Source organism: Anas platyrhynchos, chromosome 1 (assembly GCF_047663525.1).
Source record: "Anas platyrhynchos isolate ZD024472 breed Pekin duck chromosome 1, IASCAAS_PekinDuck_T2T, whole genome shotgun sequence".
NCBI classification, from domain to species: Eukaryota; Metazoa; Chordata; class Aves; order Anseriformes; family Anatidae; genus Anas; species Anas platyrhynchos.
The window spans coordinates 132,722,979-132,738,448 of NC_092587.1; positions in this window are offsets into that span (position 1 = coordinate 132,722,979).

Sequence of the window (15,470 nt, forward strand, 5' to 3'; positions counted from 1 at the left end):
ATATGTAAGTACAGTTTGAACTACTATTTCACCCACATTTTGAAGTAAATAAAGCAAGGATATTTGAAAATCCGTGCTGTAGGCCTTGAATTTGAAGTCTCTTGAATTAATAGTCTCTGTAAAGCCACTGGAAAGAAAGAATGTGCTCACAATATCCCATTCTCCCAAGGAACCATATTAGTCTAAACTTGGACTGTCCTAACTGGTGGATTTAGTACCAATATGTTACAAAACTATAATACAGATTCAACAAAAAAAAAGTGTCCAGAGAAGAAGCCACATTGTCACTACGAAAAGGAAGCTTCCAAACATGTTATTTCAGCTTCCATAGAGTCAAGGAACACCAGGTACTCTGTCCGGGGTGAAGTTAACTTTCCCCATAGCAGCCCATATAGTATTGTGCTCTGCACTTGTAGCTAGAACAGCATTGGCATTGCATCAGTGCTTTAGCTATTGCTGAGCAGTGCTGGCAGAACATCATGTCTCTCTACAAACCAGTAGGCTGCGGGTGGGCAAGAGATAGGGAAGGGACATCACTAGGGCAGCTGACCAAAACCAACCAAAGGGATATTCTGTACCAAATTATTATTTTGAGCAAGTTTGCTGATAACACCAAACTTGGAGGAGTTGTGGACTCTGTTGAGGGTGGAAAGGCCTTGCAGAGGGATCTGGATAGGTTGGAGAGCTGGGCGATCGCCAACCGCATGAAGTTCAATAAGAGCAAGTGCCGGGTCCTGCACCTGGAACAGGGAAACCCTGGCTGCACGTACAGACTGGGCGATGAGACGCTGGAGAGCAGCCTAGAAGAGAGGGATCTGGGGGTCGTGGTAGACAGCAAGTTGAATATGAGCCGGCAGTGTGCCCTGGCAGCCAGAAGGGCCAACCGTGTCCTGGGGTGCATCAAGCACGGCATCGCTAGTAGGTCAAGGGAGGTGATTGTCCCGCTCTACTCTGCGCTGGTGCGGCCTCACCTCGAGTACTGTGTGCAGTTCTGGGCACCACAGTATAAAAAGGACATGAAACTGTTGGAGAGTGTCCAGAGGAGGGCTACGAAGATGGTGAAAGGCCTGGAGGGGAAGACGTACGAGGAACGGCTGAGGGCACTGGGCCTGTTCAGCCTGGAGAAGAGGAGGCTGAGGGGAGACCTCATCGCAGTCTACAACTTCCTCGTAAGGGGGTGTCGAGAGGCAGGAGACCTTTTCTCCATTAACACCAGCGACAGGACCCGCGGGAACGGAGTTAAGCTGAGGCAGGGGAAATTTAGGCTTGACATCAGGAGGGGGTTCTTCACAGAGAGGGTGGTTGCACACTGGAACAGGCTCCCCAGGGAAGTGGTCACTGCACCGAGCCTGCCTGAATTTAAGAAGAGATTGGACTGTGCACTTAGGCACATGGTCTGAACTTTTGGGTAGACCTGTGCGGTGTCACATCCCATCCAATTAGAATATATCCCACTTGAAAAGCTCAGTACTTAACTGCCTGGGATCAGTAAAACTGCAGTCTTGGGCTTCCAGAGGGCTCACTTTGAGCTGTTCAGGACACTGGTTGGCAGAGTGCCTTGGGAGGTGGTTCTGAAGGGCAGAGATGTCCAGGAAGGCTGGTCACTCTTCAAGAAGGAAATCTTAATGGCACAGGAGTGGTCTGTCCCCACGTGACCAAAGATGAGCAGACACGGAAGAAGACCGGCCTGGCTGAACAGAGAACTGTGGCTTGAGTTTATGAGAAAAAAGAGGGCTTATAATCTTTGGAAAAGAGGGTGGGCCACTCGGGAAGACTATAAGGATGTTGCGAGGCTGTGCAGGGACAAAATTAGAAAGGCCAAAGCTCATCTGGAGCTCAAACTGGCTACTGCCGTTAAAGATAACAAAAAATGTTTTTTTATAAATACATCAATGCAAAATGGAGGACTAAGGAGAATCTCCATCCTTTACTGGATGCAGGGAGAAGCTTAGTTACAAGACATGAGGAAAAGGCTGAGGTGCTTAATGCCTTCTTTGCCTCAGTCTTTAGTGGCAAGAGTTGTTCTCTGGATACCCAGTGCCCTGAGCTGGTGGAAGGGGATGGGGAGCAGAATGTGGCCCTCATAATCCACAAGAAAATGGTTGGCAACCTGCTACAGCACTTGAATATATGCAAGTCAATGGGGCTAGATGGGATCCACCCAAGGGTACTAAGAGAACTGGCAGAGAAGCTGGCCAAGCCACTTTCCATCATTTATCAGTAGTCCTTGCTATCAAGGGAAGTCCCAGTCAACTGGCAGCTAGCAAACGTGACGCCCTTTTACAAGAAGGGCTGGAGGGCAGACCCGGGAAACTATAGGCCTGTCAGTTTGACCTCAGTGCCAGGGAAACTCATGGAGTAGATTATCTTGAGTGTCATCACGCGGCATTTACAGTGCAAGCAGGCAATCAGGCCCAGTCAGCATGGGTTTATGAAAGGCAGGTCCTGCTTGACAAACCTGATCTTCTTCTATGACAAAGTGACACGCTGGGTGGATGAGGGAAAATCTGTGGATGTGGTCTACCTTGACTTCAGTAAGGCTTTTGACACTATTCCCCACAACATTCTCCTTGAGAAACTGGCTGCTCATGGTTTGGACTGGCATACTCTTCGTTGGGTTACAAACTGGCTGGGTAGCTGGGCCTGAAGAGTTGTGGTGAATGGAGTCAAATCCAGTCGTAGGTCAGTCACTAGTGGCATCCCCCAGGGCTCAGTACTAGGGCCAATCCTCTTTAATATCTTTATCAATGATCTGGATGAGGGGATCGAGTGCACCTTCAGTAAGTTTGCAGCTGACACCAAGGCGCCATCTTGACACAAGGTGCGTGCGTCGATCTGCTCGAGGGTAGGAAGGCTCTGCAGGAGGATCTGGATAGGCTGGTCTGATGGGCTGAGGCCAAATGTATGAAGTTCAACAGGGCCAAGTGCCAGGTCCTGCACCTGGGGCGCAACAACCCCAAGCAGAGCTACAGGATGGGAGATGAGTGGTTGGAAAGCTGTCTGGCAGAGAAGGACCTGGGAGTATTGGCTGATAGTCAGCTGAATACATGTATGAGCCAGCAGTGTGCTCAGGTTGCCAAGAAGGCCAACAGCATCCCTGCATGTATAAAAAGCACTGTGCCCAACAGATCTAGGGAAGTGATTGTCCCCCTGTACTCAGCTCTGGTGAGGCCACACCTCAAGTACTGTGTTCAGTTTTGGGCCCCTCACTACAAGAAGGACATGGAGGTGCTTGAGAGAGTCCAGAGAAGGGCAATGAAGCTGGTGAGGGGTCTGGAGAACAAGTCCTACGAGGAGCAGCTGAGGGAGCTGGGCTTGTTCGGCCTGGAGAAGAGGAGGCTCAGGGATGGCTTTATTGCTCTCAGTAGGTACGTTAAAGGAGGCTGTAGCAAGGTGGGGATTGGTCTATTCTCCCACGTGCCTGGTGACAGGATGAGGGGGAATGGGCTGAAGTTGTGCCAGGGGAGTTTTAGGTTGGATATTAGGAAGAACTTCTTCACTGAAAGGGTTGTTAGGTATTGGAATGGGCTGCCCAGGGAAGTGGTTGAGTCACCATCCCTGGAGGTCTTCAAAAGATATTTAGATGTAGAGCTTAGTGGTATGGTTTAGTGAAGGACTTGTTAGTGTTAGGTCAGAGGTTGGACTACATGACCTTGGAGTTCTCTTCCAACCTAGATGATTCTGTGATTCTGTGAAAACTAAACAGAATGTTATACCTAACTAGTGAATTTGGAACTGTCAGACTTGATCAGAATGAAATGCAAATATATAGCAAAATAGGATATATAGTGTTTTGAAAAAAAGAAAATAGAATACATTTATTTTCAAATATAACTCTGCTTCTTCTATTATCTTGTTTTTACTTGTGCTTAAAGCACAAAGTAACATTTTTTTCTTTCTAATATGAATGAAAAAGATGGGAGATTAGCTGGTTTGGTTGATAGACCTCTAGACCTTATCACAGTGGGTAAGTATCTATTGCTTTTCAAGTAAATGGTAAGTAGGACTGCTTGCTGTCCAGAAATTTCAAAAATATTTCCACTACTGACATGCACAAAAGCAACAAAATATATATTACTATGAATATGCTTATTTCATAACTTGTTCAATGTAAAGTATATCTGTGTGTGTGCAGTACCCCCTGCTCCTGACCCCTGGCAGGATGGTTAACATAAGCAACAATAAGGCAAATATCCACAGTATGTAAGCAGTCTGTTAATGTATACCCCTGCCTCCTTCCCTCTCCCCCTCTCTGGCCCCAGGCTGTGAGGATACCCACTGTCAGGGTGCAAAAGGGCATTAGTGATATCAAGATGCAGATGCTGGGACACCAAGTGAGCATGGGAGACACCCATTGACAGGGTGGTGAAGTCCATCAGCGTTATCAATACCCAGCTGTTGGATCACCAGTATGCAGTGAGACCCATCCTGGAACAGGGAAATGTGACAGCACAGAGAGCACTGGCTGTAAATACAAACAGCTACAAGCACTGAGTGGGACTTAGATCAGAACTTCTGGAAAGCAGCAAAACCTGTGATCCCCAGTGGCCTGCGCTATTGTCTTCTGCCTCTGAGGACTGAACGAGTGACTTGTGATCTTTCGTGTAAACTCTGAGTCTTACTCACGTTTGTGTCATATGCAGGTTGATTAGAATTTGACTTGATCTGCAGAGGGTCCATCTGAGTGACTGAAAATTCTGTGTAAATGAGAACCCTGGAAATTCTGGGTAACTATGTGCTACATTAAGAGCTAGACATTGTAGATAATAAGCTATGCTGATTGCTAATTTCTTTTTACTTAATCATAAATCTCTAACTGTTACCACACCCTTTAGTCAGTCCTCATTCTGCCAAGGATCTCTGTAAGGAACCTGCCTGTCCTCTGTAGTGTTGAGTGACAATGCAGTGATGTGTTGGGTCTTACCTTCATCCGAACAGTCATTATGTTGTGCTGGACATGCTTGCTAAGGGTTATCTATTTCAGAAATTTAGAGGTAAATCAAAGCATGGCAAAAAAAAAAAAAAAAAAAAAAAACGCAAAAAAAACAACAACAACAACAAACAAACAAACAAAAAAACACCTGCTTTTTGAATTGTTGGAATAAGAACATAATAAATTTAAAAAGCGAGAGACATCTCCAAGTGGTGACATTCAGACCTGACCTGAACATATGACAAATTGAAGGGCAAGTTTTGGTTCAATTCATCTGGTTCAAGAGACATTCCTGTTTTCATTCTAAATCCTATGATGAGACATGGTTTTCTTTAAATTCTTGGCTCATAAACAGAAGTGAGGTAAGTCACAGTGGTCACATGAAGTGTTCACAAAATGACTTATCAACTCAATCACAAGATTTAATTTTCACAGCTGACCTGTTGTGACCTGGGTGCTCTTCTATTTTCTTTTTGAACAGTCTCTGATTGTCCCAGATTTAAAATTGAGTCTTCTTAAGACAGAAATGCCTCTAAATGCCTGGATCACTAGAAATTCTTGAAAAAAGTCCCATGAAAAACACCAGAAACTTTTATTACTTTTATTTTTAGTCACTTAAAAAAAAACAAACACTGTGATTATGATATAAAGAACTTTGTCAAGTTACATATAGTGAAAATTTCATATGAGCATTCAAGGTATTCTGAAACCAGACAAAACTTAAATTTATTCCACATAAGTCACTGTTGTCACTGAATAATATGGAATAGAAAATCAGAAATGAAAAGGGAAAGACAGCAGCTTTTGCTAGAAAAACACAGCTCAGACATCCAAGAAAAAGGACGAGGGTATAAAATCAAGAGCTGTCAAAGAAGCTTTCCAATACCAATGAAAAAGGAGGTTTACAGTAATAAAGCGTATTTTAGAAGTGCTGTATTGTGCAATGTTGCATCTGCAGTGAATACCGAGGAAAGTATAGTATATAACAGAGGAAATTGAACTGCTATAAAAATTATAGATGTAATTTTTCTGAATGATCTTCCGTTAAGATTGTTTAATATAGTAATATTTGGATACAATATTTTTGTGCTTTTGTAGTGGTTTTACTGTGCTAGGCAGCTAAACACCACAACTGCTCTCTCACTCCCCCTCCTTCGATGAGGAGGGAAAGAAGTAAAGTAAAGAAAAACTCACGGGTTGTGATAAGGATAAATTAATTAAAGGTAATAATAATAATAATTATTATTATTAAAGAAAGATTATTATTAAGACTATTAAAGGGTGAAAAAAAAAAAAAAGAGAAAGGGGAAAAGGGAGGGGGAAAGGGAAATAAAGGAAAAAAATTAAAAAAATAAAGGCAGAGGAAAGAAATTACTCTCTACTTCCCACAAATGAGCAGTGCTTCACCATGTCCTTGAAGCAGGGCCTCAACACACGTAGCCAGAGTTCAGAAGGAGGACCGACGTTTTCACAATGAGATAATATTGAATATGAGAATATGAGAAACATAATGTTATTCTAGGAATACTTTTCTCGCCTCCCTCTTCTTCCTGTTTCCACCTTTTATTGCTGAGTGTGACATCATATGGTATAGAATATCTCTTTGATTGCCCTCAGCTGCCCTGGTGATGTTTCTTTTCTCACTTTTTTGCCCACCCCCTAGGAGGGTTAGAGAGAGTCCTGATGCTGTGCCAGCACTGCTCAGCAGCAGGCACAGCACTGGTGTGATAACATTGCTGTTCTAGCTACGAGTGCAGAGCACAGCACTGTATGGGCTGCTGCAGGGAAAGTTAACATCCCAGCCTGACCCAATACAGCTTTATTTTTATGGACTTTATTATTTATACAGAATACAGAATTATATAGCCATATCAAAAAAATAATGAAAATTTCTTATTCTTTTTAATGGGAAAAAATGAAAAAGAGATAAAATGGAGAACACACAGCAGGAGGAAGAAGGAAACCATTTCAGGATTTCTCCTGAGGTGTTTTTTTGTTTGGTTGGTTGGTAGTTTTTTGTTTGTTGTTTGTTTGTTTTTGTTTTTGTTTTTGTTTGTTTGTTTGTCATTTGAGATTCTAACTGCTATTTACATTTCACATAAAGTATATAAATTCTGTATAGACTAATGCAAAATTCATATTTCTGATACCCATTTCTTTCTACATACACAAATAGGAGTTAATTTATTTCTTGTGTACTGTAAGGACACCTGCTACATCAGAATTGCACAAGTTTGTACCACACATTGTTTTGTTTGTTCCCATCTGTCCAAGACAACTGTTCCAAACATTTCAGTTTTGTTCCATTTGTGGTCTCTCTAGAAAAGAAGTTGGCATTTGTGACATATTTTGCCAATGTTAATCTATTTTCTCAAGGAAAGAAAGCATCAGAAGGCAAGGAAGTGTGTGAGAAATGACAACATGCATATATTTATTTTTTAATAGGTATTTTACTTATTTATTATTACAATAATACGCAAGTATCACAATACACCTATAAAATAGCACAGTTTCTGCCTAGGATGGCTATAACTAAATGTAACTCCAGCTGATATAAATAGTATCCATGCATATGCACTTGCAGTCTGGATTTTTCCATGTTTCTATTGTTAGACCCATGTGTTTGAAACCTGGTAACAGAACAACTCTGTGCAGATCCAGTTGTGAAATGGAATATTTCTATTCCTTTGTTTTTTTATCAGGATACCTTGCTTTTTTTTTTTTTTTTTTTTTTTTTTTTTTTTTTTTACTAAGAATATTTTTTTATTTCTTATTTTTTAAGAAACTAAAGTATCAGTATCCTTGAAATTTGAATTAGGCATTAACTACTGGTGTCCAGTACTTGGATGAAAAGAAGATTTAAATCTTGCAGCCCACCAATCATGCATTGTTCCCAACCTGAAGATAGAAAAAAATATATATAATAATATTAGACAGTGCATGTCCCACTAAAATTTAATACTATGAGGTCAGTTGAAAGTATAGATACATTTAAGGAAAAGGAAAACTTGGAAAAAATAAAGATGTTCATTTCCAGCAGTGTTAAAAGTAAAGTACAATTGTGGACAAAATTATCCTGGTCAGAGTGATTAATTAAGAGCAAAGTTGCGCCAGGGGAGTTTTAGGTTAGATGTTAGGAAGAATTTCTTTACTGAAAGGGTTGTTAGACATTGGAACAGGCTGCCCAGGGAGGTGGTTGAGTCACCATCCCTGGAAGTCTTCAAAAGACGTTTAGATGTAGAACTTAGGGATATGGTTTAGTGGGGACTGTTAGTGTTAGGTCAGAGGTTGGACTCGATGATCTTGAGGTCTCTTCCAACCTAGAGATTCTGTGATTCTGTGAAACCAAAAGGTTAAATTGTCATCTTGTTCAGAAGTTTAAACTCACGATTACAATTTGCAAGTTGTAACCCTCCATCTAAGCCTTGTGGTAAGGACAAAGACAATTTATTCATTTTTATGAAGAATCAATCCTAAGAAATGGGATTTCTTTTCTGGAAAATTCTGATAGGATACACACTCCTTAACGTAATTTCAAATGCACAGTCTGTTTTTTCTTCTATTAAAAACAGAAGTTTTACACCAATGATGAATACTTTTTAAAATCATACCTATCTCTTGTAACGACAATTCCTGTTTATTTTCCATAATGTTTCTGCTTTTGTAGCTCTACTGCAAGGTTTTCATCGACCTGTACTACTTGCAAGGATTGACATCAGACCACAACTAATCCACCATGTCAGAGTACAAATACCTCCTACAGATCACTCAGATTCTGTGTATTTATTGCTCCATTGACTCTGAACATAGTAAGTGGAAAATTTGCATGTTTTACTCATGCAAAACTACTTGCAAACACGGTAGCCATCAGAGCACACCAAGTCCATTTTCTTAATTATTGCTCTTAAATTTTATATAAGATAATCAATTTAAACAAACTGAGTGCTCTTTTGTGGATGTTATATATGTGGATATATATATATATATGTTTTTAATTGCTATTGTTTTAAACCTTGCTCAATTCCATCAATAAAACACAACATGTAAGAGTTTCCTAAATGTTTCAAAAATGTCCAGAAGTTTATTTAAGAGTTCTCAAAGAAATGCACTTTCCCGTGGAAGGTGTCTATGTGGAGCAAACTCAAGTCTAATGAAGTCTGTCCCTCAGAACTTGAGGAAGTATATGAATACACAAGCTGGAAAGTGTTCTTGGCACTGAAGTAAAACCCGAAGGAGAAGTTAAGGATATAAGTGATATCTAAAGACTCAGATATAAGTGATATCTGAAGACTCAGAAAACACTATTTTACTCTGAGGGTGACAGAGTATTGGCACAGGTTGCCCAGAGAGGCTGTGGAGTCTCCTTCTCTGGAGATATTCAAAATCTGCCTGGATGCGATCCTGTGTAACATGCACTGCCTTCTGTTTGGCAGAAGGGTTGGACCAGATGATCTCCAGAGGTCCCTTCCAACCTCAACCATTCTGTAATTCTGCGATTTTGTGTATATAGATCCTATCTGGATTTCCCAATAGTCCTTAAATACTGAGTAATAATAGTTCAACAAGCATTCAGTGATTACCCAATTAATATACATTTCCCTCAAAGCATATGCATATACTAAAGCTGAAAAAGCAAAGTACATGCACAATGTTTTCAGAGTCATGGATATTTCAAACCATGTGACATCTATTAAAAAACAGCAATCAGTTTTGCAGAAATTAGTTAAGACTATGATTTCAGTTTGTATTGTGTACATCCAGTTGTTTCTGTAGAAATCCCAGTGCTATCTGAAACCAGTAATAGTGTGCTGCTATGACATAATGTATTGCCCTGAAAGTGCTTGAACTACAACCAATTTGAGGCAAAAAGTTGCCCAGCTGAGATTCGCCTCATTGCTGTCATTTTATCTTGGAAAAATTAAATTTAATGTTCATATTCTGCATAACGGAATACTTTAATAAAAAAAAAAAAAAATCTGTGTATTGTTTCTGCTGCTATATTGTAAGACCATTCACCTGTGTACTGCAGTTAATTTCTCTAAGTAATGTGAGATGAAACAAGAAGTCTTGAGCACCAGTAGCTCTCATTCAGATTCCACATCTGGAACTGCTTAGTAATGTATATGTAAAAATTATCTTGATAGACAACACAATATAATCCCACTTGGGCAGCATTACATGTCCAAGTGAATTTGTTGGCTAAATTCAATAATGCTAACACTAGATATAGATTTTTTACTGTTGTATCTGCTGTGTCTCTTAGTTAGGTTACAGGTTTCAGTAAAACACTAGAGACATTGATCACATCGAGGGATATGTGTAATGTAGGAGTGCATCTCTCCACAGATTAATTCTTCCTGCTGGTTTATGAATAGCTCATGTCCCAATATAACAGGGAAATCAAAGCAGCTGTAGCAATTAGACATGACAAGACATTTTCCACATACTGTTTTGTCTAATAAACTGTCAGATGGTGCATTTTCCCTGACTTTTAATTACTGCACCACCCACAGTTAGGACTTGTTCTCCTATCTCTTTTTTTTTCTGAGACTTAATTCATCTTCTCAAATCCATCCTTATTAAAAGTGATGGGTCCCAGTTTAGACTTTTGCTGAACAGTGTAATATAATAAAAAGATGTAGTTATTGTGGGCAGTAACTTTCAAAGTGGCTACTTTTTTTTTTCATTCAGAAAGAATGTTCAATTTTCTTCCTAATGTCCTAATTTTTTGTCTTCTCAAAGCAATAAGAGCTTTTTCATCAAAAGCAACTCCAGGCTTTATTTGACAACTGTTAAGAATTCCCCTTAGAATGTCTTGGAAAAATTAGTAGACTGAACTCCCCCACCCACCCAAAAACAAAACAAAACAAAACAAAACAAAACAAAACAAAATAAAATAAAATAAAATAAAATAAAATAAAATAAAATAAAATAAAATAAAATAAAATAAAATAAAACCCCCCTTCATACTGTCCTGGATAGATAGCAAGGACATTCTCCTTAATCATTTTGTTCTATTTTATAAAGCTTAATTTTACCATCTAAAAAATAGGTATTTCATTGAGACTGTGGCTAAAAACGCATTAAGGTTGAAATCTGAAAATGCAGAAGATATAACTTTTTCTGTAAGATCTTATTTCATGAGTCTGACATATAAAACTGTTTGCATTAATTTTATCAGATATATTTACCATGTTATCTTTTCTGCATTTACTCTTTTATTAACAAGTATTAGGACCTTTAGGTCCATTAGAATTTTGTGTTCTTTTATCCATTTCTAAAAATTTTACATGATATGAAGGATGTTTTCATAGTAATTCTATAACACATACTATAAGAAAACAAAATAATGTTCAGAGAAAAAGTCTACACACCACATAAGTTATAAATATAAGCTGTGCATTTTTGTGTAATTACAGTGTTCCAACAAACATTAAGGAAAATAAATAAATAAAAATAAAAATGAAAATAAATATAAATAAATAAATAAATAAATCCAAAATAAAACGTTCATAGCACAGTGCAAAAAAAAAAGCACTCAGGATGTACATAATTTTTAGGACTAAACCCAAAGCAAGGTCAGTGAAAACCTGCCACTTAACTGATCAGTAGACACTTATTGATAGGCAATGGTTAAGGATGGTTTGGTGAAACCCTGTCATGCTCAGCTTCCCACACTCACAGGAAAAACTGATTACTCTCCAGGACAGAAAAAGCAGCAATTCCAAGACAATCAAAAATGTGATTAATATTTAGAAACAAAAATGAACATAGAATGAAATGTCCTTTGCAAACATATTTGAGGCCTGTGGGATGCTCTCCAGAAATTCTTTGTAAAGAAATATCCACATTCCTTCAGATTAAAATTTTAATTAATGCCAGGAGTGAATATCTGATTGGATGAATGAGAGACTTGGATATAGGTGCTATGAATATTTATCATGGAAAGAACGGTAAACAAAACCACGTTTCAAGTCAGAAGGAGCACATGCAATGTGCTGAAGAAGATCAAGCCTCAGCCTGAGGAGTTGTTCTTGCAAATTAACCAACTTCTCAACTGGTATAAATCCCTGAAAATTTTGATCTGCTCTTTTAGGACTATGGGAAGTAATGTTTGTTGAGGAAGTCTGGCATAAATAAAGAAAAAAAAAAAATCTTGTTAGCAGGAAGGTTGAGTGAGAAGGTTTATTCTGCTTCAATTTTTATGTTTAAAGATTATTATTCCTGGAGGAAAATAAGACATTTTGTAAAGCAATGCTTAAAAATGCAGTCTTACATCTTCTGTTAGGTGACAATTTTATGTATATAATATGAAGTTTAGGAAGGAGATAATATCTCATATAAATTACCAGATGTGTTCATATACTACCTTGTGTCCAGGGTGTAACTATTTATTTCTGCAGGTATGGACTTTCCAAGAAAGCAAACAATAACCCATCTCACCTTGAAAAAGTACAAGATTCCTGGATTGCATTCCTATCATTTGGGATCATCAGTGTGGTGATCCTCTGAGGAGGAAAAACTAATACAAATGTATTTTTTAAATGTACACGAGTCCTATTACATCATATTTTATGAATCCAGAGAGATTTTAAACCATAATATAAAAATCTTGCTTGTTCTTATTTCAGTTTGAAAAAATATCCATTAAATTATCAGTAAAATAAAAGTCAGATTACTTTTGCCAAAATATCTTTCTAGTGCCAAAATATCGTTCTTGCTTAAGAGAAACAGTAGTAAAGATGTAACAGGAACAAAACATACAGAAATATGTGCACTGGTTGAATGAACTAGGGTCTATATTACATATCATACACTGAAACACTGAAGCTTTTGTTATGAATTGTTTGTTATAAATGACACAGACAGTCCTGATCAGTAAAAATTTTTAGAGCTGACAAAGAAAATTAATTTTGCAAACTAAATGGCAAACTGAGCCCTCAGCTACAGTAAATCTAGGCTAATCCCCTAGTGAAAACACTTGAGACTACATTAGTTTTATAGTGTTCTGTAACTGCCCAGGTTCCACACCTACCACCAATATCACTCACTAAACCTGGTCCCTAAGCACCACATCTAGCATTTCCTTAAACACCCCCAAGGATGGTGATTCTACCCTGGGCAACATGTTCTAACGCTTAGCTACACTTTCTGAGAAGAAATGTCTCCTAATTTCTGACCTGAACCTCCCCTGGTACAACTTGAGGCCATTCCCTGTAGTCCTATCACTAGTTATCCGTGAGAAGAGGCCAATCCCCAGTTCCCTACAACTTCCTTTTGGGTAGTTGTACAGAGCAATAAGGTCTCCCCTGAGCCTCCTCTTTTCCAGACTAAACAAATCCAGTTCTCTCATCTGCTCCTTATATGACTTGTGTACCAGGTCCTTCACCAGACCTTTTGTAGCCCTTCTCTGGAAATGTCTCAATGTCTGTCTTGTAGTGAGGACCCCAAAACCAAACAGAGCACTCGAGGTGCGGCCTTACCAGAGCAGAATACAGGAAAACAATCACCTCCCTGGTCCTGCTGGCTACACTATTCCCAGTACAAGCCAGGATGTTGTTGGCCTTCTTGGGTACCTGGGCATACTGCTCTCTCGTGTTCAGGTGAGCATCAAACAACACCCCCAGATCCATTTCCTCTGTATAGCTTTCCAGCCACTCTGCCACAAGCCTGTAGCATTGCATGGGGTTGTTGTGGCCAAAGCGCAGGACCCAGCACTTAGCTGAACCTCATCCCATTGTCCTCTGCCCATCAATCCATCCTGTCCAGGTCCCTCTGCAGGGCCTTCCTACCCTCCAGTAGATTGACACTTTCCCCCAACTTGGTTTCATCTTCAGACTTACTGAGGGTGCACTCAATTCACTCATTCAAATCCTCAATAAGGATATTAAAGAGGATGGGCCCCAACTCCAACCACTTGGGAACACCACTCATGATCGGTCGCCAGCTGGATTTAACTCCAGTCACCACTACGCTCTGGGTGCAGCCGTCCAGTCCATTTTTAACCCAGCAAGGAGTGTACCTGTCCAAGTCATGAGCTACCAGCTTCTCCAGGAGAATACTGTGGGTGACGGCGTCAAAGGCTTTGATGAAGTCTAAGCAGACTATGTCAGCAGCCTTTCCCTCATCCACCAGGCGGGTCACCTGGTCATAGATGGACATAAGGTTGATCAGGCAGGATTTGCCTTTCATGAACCCATGCTGACTGGGCCTAATCCCCAGGTTGTCCTGCATATGCTGTATGAACTAAGTGAAACTGTAATGGACCTGAAATATATTAGGGACTTAAAACATCCATATTCAGGTGACACTGCCTCTGGTGTAAAGTTTCACAAGATTTTTAGTCATCTTAAACTCAAATTGACATATCCTTAACATAATTTCTGTTCAATATGGAGTAAACTATATTGGTAAATGAAAGCTGCATCTAGCCAAGAGATCATCTGTGGTTTAACATGACCAATATTAAGAACATCTATGTTCACCTGGAATTCTTTTTCCAAAACCCTGCCTTCAATACTTAAGGCAATATTATGTGTAATAAGTTTGGTCCTTGAGACAAAGTAAGGAAGTCATCTGGCCATCACCTGCATAATCCCACTGATGGTGGACTGTTCTCTCTCATCCACTTCTACGGCATTTGAAACATCCAAAATAATTACTTACTACTGTCAGAAAGCATACTCCTCTAGTTCCTTTGTTTCTTTTGCCGGTAGGTCCTACAGTCAGGGTGTAGCCAAGGAAGGGAGCTAGGAACAGAGTGGTGACAAAACTAGCAGGTCTGGACTCTACCTGAGATTTCCATCCCACAGCACCCAGCAAAGGGTTCAGAACTGGGAGAGGAATGGTGACTGGGACCAGCCTGGACCTCTATTGTGTTGGGTCTGTCTGGGATGGAGTCACCTTTCCCTGCAGCAGCTCACACAGTGGTGTGCTCTGGACTCATAGCTGGAACAGCACTGGTATCACTCCAGTGTTGTGTCTATTGCTGCATAGTGCTGTCACAGCATCAGGACTCCTTCCAAGACCCCAAGAGCCAGCAGGCTGGGGGTGGGAAAGTGATGGAGAGGGGACATCACCAGGGCAGCTGACCTAAACCAATCAAAGGGATATTCCATAACACCTGATGTCACACAGCGATAAAAAGGGGGCTCTCGTGGGGGAGGGTTTGTCCTCCTGAACAACTGCTACGCGTTTTGAGGTCCTGCTTCCCAGGACGTGGCCGAACATCGCTCGTTGATGGGAAGTAGAGAATATTTTTTTTTCCTTCTCTATACTTCCATGTGGCCTTATTGTTTCTTTTGTTTCTTTTTCTCCCCATTCCCTTTCCCTTTAATTAAACCATTCCCATCTCAAATCTCGAGCTCCCTGTGTTGTATTTTCTCCCCCTTCCTCTTTGAGGAGAGGGGGAATGAGAGAGCGGTTGTGGTGGAGCTCAGCTGCCCACTCAAGTACAGCCACCACACCTACGATCAGCTGGCAATGTCACAATAACAGGAAGGGCTGAGGTCCAGGGAGGGAGTCAGACTGCTGATGA